General features: G+C 53.5%; 1 long non-coding RNA gene across 1 annotated transcript in view; it reads left to right on the plus strand.

The window, feature by feature from the left end:
- The window catches only part of LOC145736576 (uncharacterized), a 279,046-nt gene that overhangs the window by 56,792 nt on the left and 204,580 nt on the right, over positions 1 to 17,674 (plus strand). The gene's annotated exons all lie outside the window — the stretch shown is intronic.

Here is a 17,674-nt window from a genome sequence, read left to right on the forward strand (position 1 = left end):
TATGGCGTATCGACGGACCGGATTCGGTCCGGTATGGAATCGACCACCGTATTGGTCTCTGCGGCAGCGCGCGCGCCAAGGTGTATATTTTTCCTCACGCATGGCGTTAAAGCATCTTGGAGTTCGTGTACCTTTTTAAAACAGAAACATAATTCCCTAGTCTGCAAAAGGTGTTTGAGTAATAATGAGTGTTGTATCCTCGTGGGTACGAGACCCGGGCAGTTGCAAACAATTGATGCAACAGGGATTTATTTACGGAGGCCGTCGTTCTGGCCCTGTCTTGGTTCATACTTGTATTAACTTCCTCCTGGTTTCTATATCGTTGTTGGACTTGATGTACATTTTGAATAACCCGTGTGGGTTTTATCCGCCGGCTATTTAAGCCTTTCAGCGGGTAGAGACTTAATCCTTGAACGACCTTCTTTTTAAAATTTGAATCCCTATTTTGACTGTGCATTCACGACGCTAGGCAGAGGCGCAACAATAAGGCCACAGAAATAACCTGCGGTAGTGGTAAGAGTATTTATTTGGTAAGAGCACTTATAGTGTGGCTCCAACAATAGGTATTGTTTATTGTGTTTCTGTTAGTTGGTCGCTTGATAGCACGGATCCAGAATTCTGTAAGCTTATATAAAATTTTGCGGCTGCAAGCAACAACGCCCGGGTTAGGTGCCAAGCCTGGCTCTTCACTGCTGGCGCCGTCTGTGATCGGCGTGATTGCGGAAGAGTGCGGCTTGTTGCACGGCAAGGCCATGGCTATTTTCAACTGCGGATCTGGAGCGCTGGCTGCTGGTGCGGGCCTGCTCGAGCCGCAATCTATGGTTGTCATGCTGGATGCATTGCCCGACCCCATTTTGCCCGCGAATGTTCGGGAGTTTAAAGTAGCGTGCGACCTCGTTCTGGGCGGCAGAGCATGCTTTGCCGACGGCTGTTTCGATGTTGCCGTCGTAGGGCCGCCGCCTTTCAAGGCTAAAGGCCTGTGCCTTACCGAGACCCAGTCTGCCACAAGGCTGGCTAGGGTCACATACGCGCTCCACAAGGCGGAGTTTATGGGCCTGCTTGAGCAGGCCTTTCCAGGTATTGAGATTGTCCAGCGCGTCGACATCAGATTGCTGGGGTCATCGCACTACTCCAAGGCCGAAAATAGGCCGACGCCCTTTGTATTAGTTAAATTAAAAAAATAGAACACTTGCTCATTCACCTCTCTGCGGCCTGCACAATGCACCCAGCGCCCCGCTTGGAATAGACGTCTAGCCCACAGCCTCCTGTTCTCGCCGCGATTCTGCCCATGGGACCCGTGCTAGAAGCTGTAGAAATGCCTCATGCGGTACGGGCCGGCCCTCGGAGCCGGTGGATAAATACTTAATTAGGGTCGGCAGGGAGGAGACAGTAGGATGCGCCGCGGATCTGCATCTGTCGTGCAAGCCTACCGAGCGGAAAGCGGCAGCAAAGCCGCCCAGGATAGTCGCTCTAAAATTTTTCCGCATGGAAGGCCATGGAGGCCCTTGCGCGAGTGCTTCTCTCCTACGGCGTCAACGGGCGCGTGCTGTCCGAGGTCCCCGCCGATACCTTGGAGGAGGCGAAATCCTCTGGCATCGCGGAAATTACCAGCACCGAGGATCTGGCGCTGCTTGCACAAGATTACCTCAGGACGGACGTGCCGAATTATATTGAAAAGGGGGCCGCCGACGTCGCGAATTTGGACAAATATGTGCTGCGCCTGAAGGGTCCGGAATGGTGCCGTCTTGTGCTCAATAACAGGACAAAGAAGGGGCCGCACTACTACATACTCACCTCGCTTCTGGTTACAAACCCAAGCGGCGTCTCGAACGAGGACATAGCACGCGAGCTCAGCACAAACATGAAGCAGTCCTACAGCTGGCTCAGGATACTCAGGGACGAGGATTTAGTCCTGACCAGGACCGTGGGAGACCAGAAGCTATACACCTACAACTTTGACATGCTCGGGAGGGCTGGGGTGCCCGACACGCTGCAGAGCGCAGGGCACGCGCAGACGCCGCCCAGAAAGAGAAAGCCCCGAGGGGGCGGGTCGCCTGCTGATGCTGACGATCTACCCCCGAGTAGTACATCTGGGGGGCGAAAGAAGTCTGCAAGGAAGGCTGCCTCGGGCACCCAGGACACGGCTGGAGAAGAGACGCCCAGCCTCTCCGGGCGCGACATCGCGGATGTCGCGAGAAGGCTATTTAGAATAATAAAGGATAACAAGCTCGATGGGATTCCCGTTGCTGACTTGCAGGGCCATCTAAAGGTCAGCACGGCAGAGGCTGCCAAGATTGCTGAAGGGCTGAAGAAGATGCGCTTTGTGCGGCTTGTGGATAATGCCGACGGAGGCCAGTCGGTTGTTCCTCTGTCGCTTACGGACGAGGATGTAGCGAAAAGGCTCGTCGATCTCGGTGATGCTAGGAGGATAATGTGTCTGAGCGATGTCCGTCCAGCAATCACGGAGATACTTCCTACGGCGTTTGACAACGGAGACTGCGCGGTCGTCGAGCTTTTTGAGTCCAACGGCTTCAACATTGTGGAGGTCCGGTCGAAGTACCTCCCCACGGAGTTCGTTATAATGCACCCGTGCATGTCCAACACCGACGAGGAGTTCCAGTCAACGCTGCGGAATGCCGAGGCAAGCGTCTCGAAGCAGTTTCGCGCGAAGATATGGGGCACTTTCTCATCTCATCTCAAGAACCATGCCTTTGCGGCCTCGGACAACGGATACCTCCCCACGCTGCGGGGCCGCGTGGAGGCATTCTATGGCTTTATGTGCAGGGAGATGGCTGCGTCTGACTACAAGCTTATATTCGACCGAGACGTGCTTCTGCGGATGGAGTTTCTGGCGTTTGCATCCTGCATTCCCCTTGCCTTCGATGATCTCCTTGTCGATGCCGCCGTGCAGTGCGCAAGGAAGACAAACGCCCAGACGTTTGTGGCGGAGCTGGCACGGCTGGGGAGCGGCGAGACAGGCCAGGACAGCGCAAAGTACGTCGAGAAGCTGGGGAGGTGCCGGGAATTCCTCAGGGGGCTCACCTGCGCCGAGGTCCTCAGCCGGATGAACGGGAAGAAGGCATCTACTGCATATCTGCGCTCTAAGATGTGCGTCGCTGAATTTGAAAAACTGCTCGCCGCTGTCGTCCGCTACGGCCTGTTTGAGGCCGCAGACAAGGAGGACGCCCGCTATTTCCGCATGGACGACGGGGCGAGCGCATCCATCGATTCAATTTATGCAGAAATGGAGAAGGACAGGGGCAGCGCAGGCCAGGGTGTCGTCAGCCTTGACGAGCGCAGAGCCTTCTATGACGAGACCTGCGGGGCCGAGCAGAATGACTTCTATGAGCATGCAAAGGAATTCCTTAGGACGGTCAAAGATCCCCGGACGAAAAGATACTACAGCAAGAAGCTGCAATTGTTTAAATAAACATCCCTGGTTTACTATATTCTGGGTGGACGCGTACAAACACCTCGGTATACTGCTTATTTATTAGTGCGCCGCCAACCCCACAAGATAAGCTGGATGAGCTCTTCCATGTGCCGGAGCCATCGGGTGCACGGTGCTCGCCCTGGGCAATTAATGGATGGACTCGATGCATGCCCAGCTGGCCATAATCCTGGCCTTTGGCACGCTGCTAGTCGTCCTGGAATGGGTCCTTGGCGCACCGAAGAGAAACAGAAGTGAAGCCATCCGCATTCTGCAGGTGGAAGACACCGCTGTAGACCTCGAAGAACCTCATGAGCTCGAAGTCTTCGATAAATGTGAGCCGTTCAAGGATCGCATTGGTGTCGACGCTGCCGCTGGCATGGACAAGCTTATAGACTCTGTAGAAATAGATTCGATAATGGTCGTCTTCGACATGCGTGAATTCCTTATAGAAGCTCGGATGCTTTGCGAACATCCGCGCAAACTTCTGGTTGAGCGGTATGGCTGCCGCATTCTTGGGGATATATTGGCCGTTGATGATCCTCCGGTGCATCAGGTATCTGAGGACGGTTTCCACCTCCGAGTTCGCGAGATCGGCAAAGAGCTTGAAGCCGTCCATCTGTCCATTCACCAGGGCCCTCTTGATTCCCATATACAAATCCTGGAGATCCGCCGGCAGCACCGTCACTCGTGCGGGCGCCCGTGGCTCTGTGCTCGGTGCTGCCGGCGCAGCGAACACAGCACACAGCGCATCGGCTGTATCCCCGGGAAAATTATTGTAAATGAAGGCCTTTATCTCGGCATCGGGCAGCCCGGGGTCCAGATGGCAGGCTCTGCGGTACGCCCTTTCCCTCGTGTTATAATCTACGTGGTGTTTAGTTTGCGCGCCTGCAATTAGTGCATGTATTTTCGGATCTTCCGCGCCCAGTGCACCCCTCCTGATGTACAGGCATTTGTCGCAACTATGAGCCTGTTTTGCTCATCGGGGAAACCAGCATCGGAAAGACCAAGATATGCGAGGTGGTTTCCGAGCTTTTTAAGGCCGAGCTGAAGACAATCAACATGCATAGCGAGATTGAGAGCGCAGACTTTATCGGGCAGTCGGTGATGGTGAATGGCGGGATTTCCTGGAGGCACGGGCCGCTTGTTGATTCCATGGTCAACGGGCATGCGCTGCTGATAGACGAGATCAACCTGGCCGAGGACGCCGTGCTCGAGCGGATGAACACCCTCCTCGAGGACCGGCGCACTCTGTATGCCACAGAAATTGCAAAGGAGTTCCGCGCACACGATCGGTTCAGGATCGTCGCCACGATGAACCCGGGCGGGGACTACGGAAAGCGCGAGATATCGCCTGCGCTGCGGAATAGAATTACCGAGATATATTTCCAGCTTGGGGAGGACGAGTATCTGGACATTTTTAGCAGGATGGCAGACAAGGCTGGGTTGCCTGCGGAGGACGCTGACTACTTTAAATCTATGCTTGGGCGTGTTCCTGGCGAGATGAGCATCCGGAGGGTCGAGCTGGTCGTCAAGCACATCGCCAATATATACGCGAACAACAGGCTGTACGCAGGCTGTGCCCGGGCCTGTGCGCAGTTGAGCCCATTGTGGGCAAGGAAAATGTGTGGGCCGATGTGCTTGAGCTGCTTGGGCACCCAGCCCATGCCGCATACAGCTATTCGGAGAGCGAAGGCTACTTCGGGGTCTCGCCCTACCATCTGCAGAAGCACAGCAGCGCCAGAGCCTCCGGGCTCGACTTCTGCTTCGCATCGCCCACTGTCCGTGCCAACAGCACACACTTCGGTTTCAGCTTTCGAACTGTACGGACGTGTTTTTGGATTGTGATTTGGGTATTTTTGAAAACGGACTTTTTGGCTTTTGGAACGGACTTTGATTTGGGATTAACGGAAAATCGTGTGTGTACGGGAGTAGTGAAAAAGAAAGGGAAAAAGCGAAAGAAAAAGAGATGGAAAGAAGTAGAGATAGCGAGAGGGAAGTAGAGAGGGAAAAAAGGAAAAGGGAGGAAGACGAGGGTAAAACAAAAGAGGAATTAGATAGGGAGGAGCGTATAAGACAGGCGGCGTTTAATAGGAGCTCTAAAGTTAGGAGGTCACCAAACGAATACATGAAGGAAGTAATGGAAAGGTCGGTAGAGATAGCAGTAGGAATAGTAGAGAAAGAAATGTCAGCAAAGCAGTTGGAAGAGGAAAAGGAAACGGAAATAGAAATAGAGGATGTAATTAGTTCGGATGAGTTGGATGTAGAGGAGGATGAGCAAGAATTTCAAACTCCGATGGGGCGTAAAGAGGGGTGGGAAAAAAACACTTTAAAGAAAGTGGCCTTTGAGAGTCTGGTGGAGGCGGTGATTAAGCAAACCGGGGTTGTTAAGAAGGGTAAAATTAAATTTAATTTGGGGGACATGGCCCACGTAATGAAAACCATGCATGAGATTAGCGCGAGGTTCAATAGAAAGGAAAAGGAACTGGCGGAGGTCCGAGAAGAGAGCGCGGTGTTGAAAGAAAGGTGTGAGTGGTTGAAGGTCGAAAACGGGAGGTTGCGGAAGGAGGCGGAGAAGGCAGGGAAGGAGCTAGAAAGAAGAGAGAGAGATGGCGAGGTGGCAGAAAGGACATGGCAGAGGCTGGAGGAGATAATGGCAAAAAACAATAATTGGAAGAGTGAATACGAAGAAGCAGGAACAAAGGCAGGGGCAAGCGAGGACAGACAGAAACCAAAGAGTACAACAGGGGTGAGAAAGAGTAGAGCGAATGAGGCGCGAATGGGGTTGGGTTATGAGTCGGACAGTGCGAGTTTGGTTGATGTAGATATGGCGAGAAGGGAGGGGGCGATAAGAAAAAGGCCCGTTGTGAGGGAGATGAGGATTCCTATGGTGACGACGGATACTGAAGGGGGAGGGAGTGTAGCAGAAGAAGGGTGGGAAGAGGCTAGGAGGAGGAAGAAGAAGACGTATGCGGAAGCAATTGGGGAGAAAAGGGCTCAGGGGAGAAATCGTCAGGGTGAACCTTGGAGTACGCCACCAAGAGCAGAGAAGAGGGGGGTTGAATTGAAGGTAGGGAAAGGGGAGCTGAAGGGACAGCAGTTGTTACAGGAGGTGAGGGGTGTGATAGGAAGATCTGGGGTGAAGGGGGCAAGAATGGTGCGCGAGGTGGTAGAGGGCAAGGTGGTGGCGGTCTTCGACACCGAAGAAGAATGTGAAAAGGCTAAGAGGGAGTTTGAGGGTGCAGAAGGTTTCAGGTTGGGTTCGGCAGAGGGGGTTATGCCTAGGTTAAAGCTGACTGGAGTGGAGAAGGGGTACTCGGACGAGGCGCTGGTAAGGGGGATTTATGAAGGCAATAGGGATCTGTGGGGGGGTGTGAGTATGGATGAGTGCATGAGGGGGGTGAGGGTACTATACAGAAGGCCATGCAGGAGCGAGTATAAGGAAAATATAGTGGTACAGTTCAGAGGGGAGACATTTAAGAGGATCGCAAAGGCGGGCAGGATTTCCCTGGACGTTGTATGGGTGTATGTTGAAGAGTGTACGGAGATAACAGTCTGCTTTAGGTGTAGTAGGTTTGGACATATCGGGAAGGACTGCAAGGATGCTGAATGTTGCTATAAATGTGGGGGAGAACATCAGGGGAGAGGATGCGAGCGTGAGTGGGATTGTCCAAACTGTAGGAGACTGGGGGTGGAGAGGGAACGACGTAGACACGCGGCGAATGACAGGCAGTGTCCGGTCTATGCGAGGCAGTGGGAGCGAAGGAGGAACAACACGGCCTACTAATGGCGGTGTCGTTTCTACAAACGAACGTGGGGAGAGGGAGAGAGGCGACTCTGCAAATGAGGAGGTTTGTAGAGGAGAGGGGTGTGGATGTAGTGATTGTGGCGGAACCTTGGAAGAAAGAGACAGAGTGGAAGGGGTACAAAAGGTATGGCCAGAAAGACGGCAAGGCCGCAATCTGGACCAAGAGTGCGCGTGGCAGATAGAGAGTGAGTCGAGCGAGAATGTGGTGAGTGTGACTATGAGAACAAGGGAGGGGGAGGTAAGGGTATTTGGGGTTTACGACGAACCATTGGGGAGAACTAACAGAAGAATGAAAGAGAGGGAGTGGCTGTGGAGAGCGGTTGAAGGGCCCCTGCTTATCGCCGGGGACTTCAACGCTAAGAATGAAGCATGGGGGGGAGTGAACACTGATGAAAGGGGAGAAGAGCTGTTAGACATGGCAGTGATGTATGGATGGGAACTTCAGAATGTTGGGACAAAAGGACCAACATTTGAAAGCGCGAACGGGTGTAGTTGGGTGGATGTGACGTGGGCAAGGGGGTTGGAAGTTGACGAGTGGAATGTGGAAGAGGAGGAGACCCTGAGCGATCACAAGTATGTGACGTTCAGGGTCAAGGGGAGGCTGATTTCAAGGGAAATCAGCAAGTGTGAATATGATTTCGGGGGTACTGACTGGGAGAGGTTTCGAGAGTGTCTGAGGGGGTTTGAATGGGGAACGATTGAGTGCAAGGAGGACACGGAGAGGGAGGCGGAGAGGGCGCAGGAATACTGCAAGGAGGCGTGTCGACGTATTAAGAGGTATAGGGTGAATGAGAGAAAGGAGAATGAATGGTGGGATGATGAACTGGAGGCAACGAAAAGGGAAGTCCTGCTCGCAAGAAGGCTGTATCAAAACAATAAGGGGAAAGACGAGGAAGTACAGTTTAGGACCAGGTATTATGGGAAAAGGAGAGAACTAAAAAAAGAAATCCGTAGAAAGAAAAAGGAAGCAAGGAATAAAGAGATGGAGGAACTTACGGAGGAAAACAGTTCGGACAAAATCTGGGAAATGGTGGCCAAGTGGGGAGTCAAGAGAGGGGAAAGGACATATAAGGCAAGAGACGGAAGGGAGCTGTGTGAAGGTAATGAGTGGGATAATGAGCTCATAAGTGAGTATCACCCTGGGCTGAATGAGGAGGAGTGCGAGGAGAGGGGGCAGTATAGGGTAAATAGAGCCGGCGGGGTCATGGGTGATTGTTATGATGTAGAGTTTGGTGAAGGGGAGATTGAAAGGGTCATTAGGAATTTGAAGAAAAAGAAGGCATGCGCCGACGATCGAATTCCTAATGAATGTATGAGTCATGTGTGGGAGGAGTGGAAGGAGGGTTTGCGTGGGATTTTTAACAGGTGTTGGGAGTACGGGATATTTCCCAGGGTGTGGAAGAAGGGTAGATTAAGGTGGCTGCCAAAACCTGGCGGAGGGTACAGGCCAATTAGCCTGCTACCCACGCTGGGAAAAATTTTGGACAGACTGGTGAATGGTAGGTTGATGAATTGGTATGAAAGGGAGGGGAGAACGAGTAGTAGGCAGTATGGGTTTAGGAGGTCGAAGAATACGGTGGAGGCCCTCAGGTAGGTCGCGCTGGACTTGAGGAACGCCTTCAACATGGCGTGGCCGCCGTACGTGGACGAGAGAATGAGGAGGGATGGAGTCTCAGGGCGGATCAGGGAGATCGCCTGGGACTTCATGTGCGATAGGGAGGTGGTGAGTGGGAGAGTTAGCAGAAAGGTTGAAAGGGGATGCCCACAGGGTTCGAGTCTTGGACCAACCCTGTGGCTCGTGTGTATGAATGAGTGGTTGGAGAAGGTAGTGAAAGAAGATGAAAGGGGGGGGGGGGTGTATAGACAGGCATTCGCCGACGACCAGGTGGTCCTGGTCGCGGGGGTGTCTGTAAAGGAGATTGAGAAGAAGTGAAAGGAGACGTGGGATGTGTGTACAGAGTGGGAGGAGAAGGGTAGAATGAGGTACAATGAGGGTAAAACAAAAGCAATGTTTATGGAACTTGTAGGTAGGATTCGACCTCCGGTAGTTAGAGTGGGTGTAGAGAGAGTGCAGTGTGACGAGTGGATGGATCTGTTAGGGGTGAGGGTAGACAGGAAACGGTTGGTTGTGGAGCATGCGAGGAGAGTAAGGGCGAGAGTAGGAGAGGTAGTGACGAAATTAACGGGGTTGTGTAGGAATAAGGGACGGGTGGATAAGGGTAAGGTGAAGATGATTATGGAGTGTGTGGGGACACCTGCGGCTCTATACGGGGGTGAGATTTGGGGTACAAGGGGAAGGGATAGCAGGGTAAAAAGGCACCTCGCGGCTGCTGAGAGAAAGTTTCTGTTGGCTGCGGTAAGGTGCTACCGCACCGTGGCCACGGATGCGCTCAGGGTGCTGTGCGGCTGTCCGCCATGGCACCTGAGGGCTCAGGCAGCGGCGAGGTTCCGGAGTGAGAGGGAGAGAGAGAAAGTGGATAACGCCGCAAAGGAGAGTGATAGGGCATACCCAGGGTGGGTTGTATGGAGACGGATGAATGAGAGAGTGATGGAGGTCAGGAGGGTATAAGTGGACGCCAGCGCGAAGGAGGGACTGACGAGGATTGCGGTGGTGATGGAGAGGGGAAGGCAAGTCGTCAAGTTTGATGGACGGGAGAGAGGGAGCACGACGGCGGAACTAAGGGCAATTGAGGAGGGGGTGAATGTGGTGAGTGAGTGTGAAAAGGGGGGATATTTGTTAGTCACCGACAGCCAGGCGGCCTGGGGTATGGTGCAGGAATTTAGCCTGCACAGAGTGGTGGAGAGGATCAGGGGGCGAGCGGCGGAGTTGAATCGGAGGGGATGGGAGATCGGGATTGAATGGGTGGAAAGAAAGGATAAGGGGATCCAGGTGGCTCACAGGTTGGCAAGTGAAGGGGGGGTGATGGAGGACCTTGGGGAGTGCGAACTCTGGGATAGGAAGGGGGTCAAGAAGGAAATGGAGGAGTGGATACACAAGGAGTGGCAGGAGGAGTGGGATAAGTCGGATAAGGGAAGAAGAGTATATGAGGTGTGTAAGGAGGTTGGAAGGGATAGGTTGCCGCTGTCCTTTAAGAGTGCCCAACTCTTAACAGGACACGGCAACCTAGGGGAGTACTTGGTGAGATTTAAGTTGGTGGAAGGAACGGGTGAATGTGAGTGCGGTGGAGGGGTTGAGTCGAGTGAGCATGTGATTAATGACTGTGAGAGGGATGATAGGGTGAGGATGAGGACGGAAATGAGAGAGAGAGGAATAGCCTGGGCCTCCGTAGAGTTAAGGCGCGAGGGGAAGATGGACCTGGGTAATGTGGCCTTGGTTAATGATTGGGCGGAGGGGGTCATGGGGGAGGAATAACCGGTCCACCAGACTCGAGAGGGTATCCGTAAATTACGTTTAGGTGTAGATATTGTAAATATTAAATAGTAAATAGTATAAGATGTTAGGGTTAAGATCAATGTATATTTTGGAGAAGTTAAACGATATAAAAAAAAAAAAAAAAAAAAAAAGAATAAAAAAATGGAAGAAAACAAAAAAAGAGAAGGCAAAATAAAAAAAAGAAAAAAAAAGAGAAGTTTTAAAAAAAAAAGAGGGGGAAAAAATAATGGAAAAAAAGAGAGGGGGAAAAAGACAAAAGAAGGAAAGAAGGAAAAAGAGGAAAAAAAAAAAAAAAGAAGATTAAAAAAAGAGAAAGAGGAAAAAAAAAGGAAGGAATAAGAAAAGGAAAAGGAAACAGGGTTCGGCTTTCCCCGGGAATTTTAGGAGACGTGGAGGTTGGTGGGTTCCCTTGAGAGTGGTTTCGTGAAGATGGTGGGTTATGGACACGGCTTAAGCCCTAAAAAGGGTCAGGTGGCTCAACCTTTCTCGGTATGTCCGTGCCAACTTGCAGCGGCTGGTCAGGGACTTGACGCTCGGTGGGGGCATTCTGCTGAAGGGCGAGCCGGGCGTGGGCAAGACCAGCATCATCCAGATGGTAGCCAAGGCTCTTGGCATGCCCGTTGTGCGGATAAACCTCTCGGAGCAGACTGAGATGGGCGATCTTGTCGGAACGTATCTGCCGGTGGGGCAGACCATCTGTTTTGTCGAGAGTGAAATGGTCACATACGCCCGAAAGGGCTACTGGATCATCCTGGATTAAATAAATCTCTGCACGCAGAGCGTAATCGAGGGGCTCAACTCGATGCTCGACCACCGACGGTCAATCCGTGTTGACGATGCAGACGTAGCCGTCCATCCCGGCACGCGGATCTTCGGCACCATGAATCCTGCCAGCAGCAGAAAGCAGCTCCCGAAGAGTTTTCTGGACCGCTTTATAGTTATCCACATGGAGGCCTATAGCGCCGAGGACGCTAGGAGCGCTAGGACGCTAGGACGCTAGGACGCTAGGAGCTAAGGAGATCATGCGGGTGCGCTACGGCGGTGGCTTCTCATTCAGCAGCAGTCTTTCGCTGCGCGGCAATATCAAGATTAATGAAATAGTGAAGGCACGCGGCGGGATGTGCGGATGCGAGATCGGCCCCGGGTTTTATCGTGTCGACCACACCTTTAAAATAGGAGGGCTCTCGCTTCCGTGCTCGCGCGTCGATGAGTCGTACGTCCTTGTGCACTCGCAGCTGCCGCAGCTCGAGGAGCTTTTGTGCTACTTCAGGGCCGCACTTCCGGTGATCCTTGCCGGCGATGTCGGCCGGATGCCCATGCTCCGCTTTGTGGCTGGCCTCCTGGGCCTAGAGCTTTCAGTGGTTGACTGCCACGGCGAAACTGACGCCTACGACCTGCTGGGGCAGTATCAGAAGGCCGAGACGGGCGACGCGCTCTTTGTGTGGAAGAATTCCAGCCTCGTGGATGCTCTTGCGCGCGAGTCTCTCATCATTGTTAATATGCCAGAGCTTGTGGACAAGACAGTGTTTGACCGGCTGTCCTCGCTGTTCGAAGCCGACCGCGTCCTGAGCATCTATGAGCGCGGCACCGACACCAAGCTTTCGGTCAACCCCCGCTGCAGGCTTGTTCTCTGCTGCGACCAGCCGTCCCTGCTGTCGCCGGCGCTTCTCGATAGGTGCCACACGATTAGCATCAGCGGCCGTCTTTCCTACATGGACCTATACAAAATATTCCACGCCTATCTTCTGGACACAGGCCCCGCGGCGCAGCGCCATCCGACGGATTCCCCAAAGCGGCTAAAGTGTCGCAGGGACAGTGGCAGATTCAGGGAGCTGCTGGGGAGCGATGAGGCAGTCGCCATATCGGATTTGGATCTTGCAGTCAAGAAGCACAGCGTGCGCGGTCTGCTGCCTGGCGTTCTGTGCAGAAGCCTTCCAATCTACAATGCTCTCTTGGAGAGCCGCATCGACGAGCTTTTCCGCGTCGATCTCAGGGATGAGATACCGTATGACAAGGGGCTTCTGGACAGGTATAAACACACGGCTGCGCTTGCATCTCCTCTAGCCCGGACGCACAGAGAGCGGATCGCGAATCTCAAGGCGCGCGCCGACCTTGCATCCTTTGTAAAGAATTTAGAATACACAGATGATCCCGCACACGAGCACTCGTGCCTGACGGCGCCCAACACGCTCAAAGACTACAAGGCCAGCTTCATCAGGAATCTGAAAAACAAGACACTTGCCGACTGGACGGACATTATTTACTTTATAGACCACATTTCGGACGTAGAAGAGATCGAGGATGTTCCGACGACAGGCCCCCCGGCGCTTTATGAGCAGGATCCACTTCTCCTGGTGAAGTGCGAGATGGAGAACGAAATGATTTCACGAGAGAACGCGGGTCTAGCCCGAATAGCAGCCACGGCGAAGCACTTCTATAAGTATGGCACCTTTGGCTGCGGTGCTGGCAGCCTCTCGTTATGCACTGAGCTGGGCGGACTAATGCGGGGGCACGATGCAATGATTGAGCGCTATTCGGCGGATATTGCCCAGCTGAACAGGAAGCTTGGAAGGGACTATGCTGCCTTCAAACGCGTGGCGGAAACAGTTACCTTTTGCGACTATTTCAGGAACGAGAAGCTCAGGGCATTCCTCGAGGAGTTCAACGACGTGTTTGACTACCGCCTCCTTGTCCTCTACAAAGAGAGACACAGGTGCAGCAGGTGTGTTCCCGACACAACCCAGCTTACAACCCGCAGCCTGTGCCTCAGACTGCTCAGAGCCGGCGAATACACAAAGTGCACACAGTACGAGTATGCCCGGCATCTGTATGGCACCCTCGTGGGCGGTCCGCTCGACCTCGGCAGCCTTGTATTTGAGGCTATTTGCTTCGAGGAGGCTGTAGACCCTATCGTCATATCCAGCGTGGGCTGGCACACAGCCGAATCCAGTGCATCCCCACACTCTTCCGCAAATGATCCCGGCGACGAGTTCACCGCTGAAGAGATTAATGGATGCTTGAGATCGCTGGTGTCCCGACGGACGACCGCCCAGGTCATCGACAGCAGGACAAGAAAGCTGTCGCTGGGCCGGGACTTTGTGCCCTGCGCTTCGCTCGAGGGCCTCAGCATTTTCAGCACGCCCGAGGTGCTTATAGAAAAGCTGCACGGGCTGCAGATCGAGTGCGACTCCAAGCTGTGTTTTGAGATGCAGCCGGTCGATGGCGCGCCCGCGGAGGGCAGTGCGGAAGAGGCCTCTGGGGGCCCGTCCGACAAGGTCCTGGAGTCCTTGAAGAGCTGCTATAGGCACGAGTCGAGCCTCTCTCTTGATAGGAACTACCGATATTTCATGTATTTTCTGTTTAACCCGGTTACTGCCGCGACAATGGAGTCTTTCTTCCTGGGCTGCACGGTGTACGAGTTTGTCGACCGGATGTACTTTGCTACCAGGTATTTGGAGTACTCTTACTCGGACCTGCTCTACAACATAATTCTGCAGTACAGGGCCTTTGAGCTCGAAGAGATGCACTCCAGAAAGACAAGGGAGTGCAGGCAGAAGCTCTTTAAGGAGCCACGCCTCTACGAGAGCACAATCCGGACATATGTAGATCGGTTCATGCACATCCCGGTCACGTCCCTGCTCCAAATACGCTTTGAACAGCCATCTTGTCAGGGGACACATGAGTGGATGGGGCCGTCGGTGCTGCTCAAGAGGTTCAGCCGCGAGGGCGGACAAACATCGGACTGTGAGTGCACAGCCTGGCTGTCGCTGGCCAAGGAGTTCAACCGCGGTGAGATCAACGCTGATCTGCAGGGCATCGCCGTCCCCACTAGGGAGGATATTGTCCGACGGTTTTATGCCAGATCGCCCTCCAAGCAGTTTAGCTATGCAGAGCTGTGCCTTGCCAAGACATTCAACGCTGTTATGGAGGGCATGAACAAGAACTACTTCGGCGAGCAGGATCTGCACGCGCTCCGCATCCTCCTCGACAGTGCCATGGGCTACGTGTTTGCACCGTTTCTGTATTTTGTATACAAGTATGCCGATACCTCGAAGATTGATGTTGAGGATGGCGTGGCGCTCAAGAGCGGACAGGGCGCAAAGCAGATGGAGGACAAGATCCGCGAGGAGGACGAGTGCGACGACGTCGACAACAACCAGGCAAAGGATGCAGAGAGCGGGGGTGTCGATATGGATAATGACGGCGAGCTGCACAGCGCCAGCGATGAGAGCGAGGGGGTCAGCGGGGTGGACGACCAGAGTAACTCGGGCCAGAAGGAGGCAGAGGACTTTGAAGAGAGGGGCGCGCTGGACCAGGCAGACGCAGCCAACGAGGCCAATATTGAGCCAGAAGAGGCTCCCGAGGTGGATTCCAGAGAAGAGACGGAGGAAGGTGGCAGTCTGAGTAGCGACGGCTGCGGAGACAGCGCCTGCAATGATAGCTCCGGAGATGACGAGAGCACAAGCTGTGGTGCTGCGCCGGGGCCCAGCCGCGAGGAGCCTGAAGAGGCGCGGCCGGACAGCGAGCAGGACACTCTTGCACATTATGAATGGACGGAGGCCGCGCTCAACAGGGAACAGACCTGCGAGAATGCGGACGGCTACAGCAGAAAGGTGGAGGGCGGGAATCTGGAGGAAAAGGACGCGCTGGCCGAGGGCGAGGGCGAGGAGGTGATCGAGGGCGAAGGCGAGGCTGGAAAGGGTGTTGCTATTCAGAAGAAAATATCGTTCGCGCCCGGCGCTACAGAGTGCTCGGAATTGGTGGAGCTTTTGCGCGTTATTCTCGCCTCCAACCGGAACAGCAAGTACAAGGGCGACTATAAGTCGGGGAAGAAGCTGAATCTGAAGAAGATCATCCCGTATATCGCAAGCGACTATCGGAAGGACAGGATATGGATGAAGAGGCGGAGGAGCGACAAGAAGGAGTATGTGATCAGGCTATTTATTGACAACAGCAAGAGTATGTACGACCAGAGGATGGTCGACGTGCTTGGTGCAGTGTATTCCAAGCTGTCGCACGCCTTCTCAGTCCTGAACATCCCCGTTCTGCTGTTTAAGTTTGGCCAGGCGCTCCAGGAGTGCACGATTGACATGCTTACGTTCAGCGAGGAGTGCACCTCGATTGAGTGGATCGACGACTACGACGACGGGATCAACATTATTTTGACGGACGGTATTTTCCAGAAGGCCGGTGCATTCAAGAACAACTTTCTTGTTATAATGATCGACAAGGGCGGGGTGCGCAAGATGTCGAAGGTGTCCGTCATAGACGGCCAGGTCTTTGTGGAGAAGTATCTAGACACGTTTGCCCTGAAGTACTGTATTTTGGAGAATGTCGAGGATCTTGAGCGTGTCTTTGTCGATGCACTCGCAGAGATTATCAAGAATCTTCTCTGAGGCGGCCCAGGCCCTATCTGGGTGCACCCCAGCTTCTGCTCCCGCATGCAGACAATAAATTAATCTATTTTAGAATATTTTAAATATCCACTCGGGCCAGGAGGAGTAAATGGCATGCAAACATTCCGCCCAAATGGAGGGGCGGGAGCTAATTCCATGCGACATCCAGCCCTTGCTCAATTCGTTGCAAGGATTGGCGCGCCAGGCTATGTTACGGCTATTAGGGTTAAATACAAAGGGGCTCATTAGCCATAAAGGGCAATTTATTTAGTAAATTTAGAGCCAAGGCCTATTAAGGTAGATTGCATCTACTGGGGGTCGCTTGTTGAGTAGACAGAAGCCCACAGTAGTGCTCAGATGTGCGCCACGCCCCTGCTAGGAATTTCCAGCCACCGAGCTTGGGAAACTAGCACGGCAGAGGGCAAGCTGTAAAGCCAGCTGTCTTGTGGTCTCCACTCATGCAGAAATATACAGACCCGCGCCCGCAGAAGGCTGCACTTGCCTGTCTGCTGACAACAGCCAGTGCAAATGGGCTGAAACTCGGCCAGCTAGCCGGTCAACTTTGCGAAGACGACCTTGCTTACGCTCTGGCAATCCACAACGTCCTCCAAAATAGCATAGATGTAGTGCCTGCCTATTACAAATTTCTTGACATTGCAGCTGCAGCTGGCCACGGCATTGAGAAGCCTCCTTCCCTCGGGATCCAACGGCACACCCGCCCATCGCTTCCGGCCGAGTAGAGATGGGTATCCAGGTGCAGCTGGTTTATCGAATGGTAGACCCGTGCATCCGGCTTGTTCTCCGTGTGCGCATAAAAGATGTAAGACTTGTCAGCATCCATAAAATCCTCCGAGTAGATCTTCCCGTTTAGCAGGCCGATATACATACCTCCATCCCTCACTGCCAAGCTGTTGATGGTCCCCTGAACAGACCTGCTGTAAAGCCTGGTAAAGTGCAGGTCGTAGACTTCGACAACGTTCTCCAGAGCAACAGCGATACAGCCGTGTCCACAGGCGGCTGCGAGAATCTTAAGCTTGGATAGCTTAACGAAGTCCAGGGAGTAGACCTCGCTAGATAAAACTGGCTGCCTGTCCTCCGGCATCTCAGGTGTGCTTCAGATCGCTATTAGCCTTGTTTTCATATTGCCCTGCCGTGGCGCTATGGTCCCTACTTGCGCAGACGTCCTCATTTTTCGTGCATGCAGCAAGCTGCCCGCCCCACGAGCCTACCACTAGCCTGCCCTGGTAGGCCAGCAGGACGCTTATCTCGGGAAATAAATAGAATGACTGCACAATGCTGAAGCATGCATCGAGAACAAATACATGGCCGCCCGCAGACCCGCATATCAGATACTCACCGTCTGTACACATCTTTAGCACAATCTCTGGAAGGCAATGGCAGGCGGTGCAGCTGTGCCCGCTGTAGACCCTCAGGGTCCTGTCGTAGGCGGCCGCCACCAGCTGATCCGCATAGATGCAAATATCGGCCACGGGCTCTCCGACACTGCCATCGAGCGACTTGTATTCCATGGTGCAAATTTTATACAAGCAAATATAATGGGGATAGCCGCCGGCAGGGTATTTCGCGGGGTTGAGCCGGCGGTGGGCATAGCCTGTGCGTCCCGCAGAGTGGCATCCCACAGTATA

The sequence above is a fragment of the Ips typographus genome, linkage group LG12 (assembly GCF_016097725.1).
Source record: "Ips typographus isolate SLU linkage group LG12, UJ_Ityp_2.0, whole genome shotgun sequence".
Classification (NCBI taxonomy): domain Eukaryota; kingdom Metazoa; phylum Arthropoda; class Insecta; order Coleoptera; family Curculionidae; genus Ips; species Ips typographus.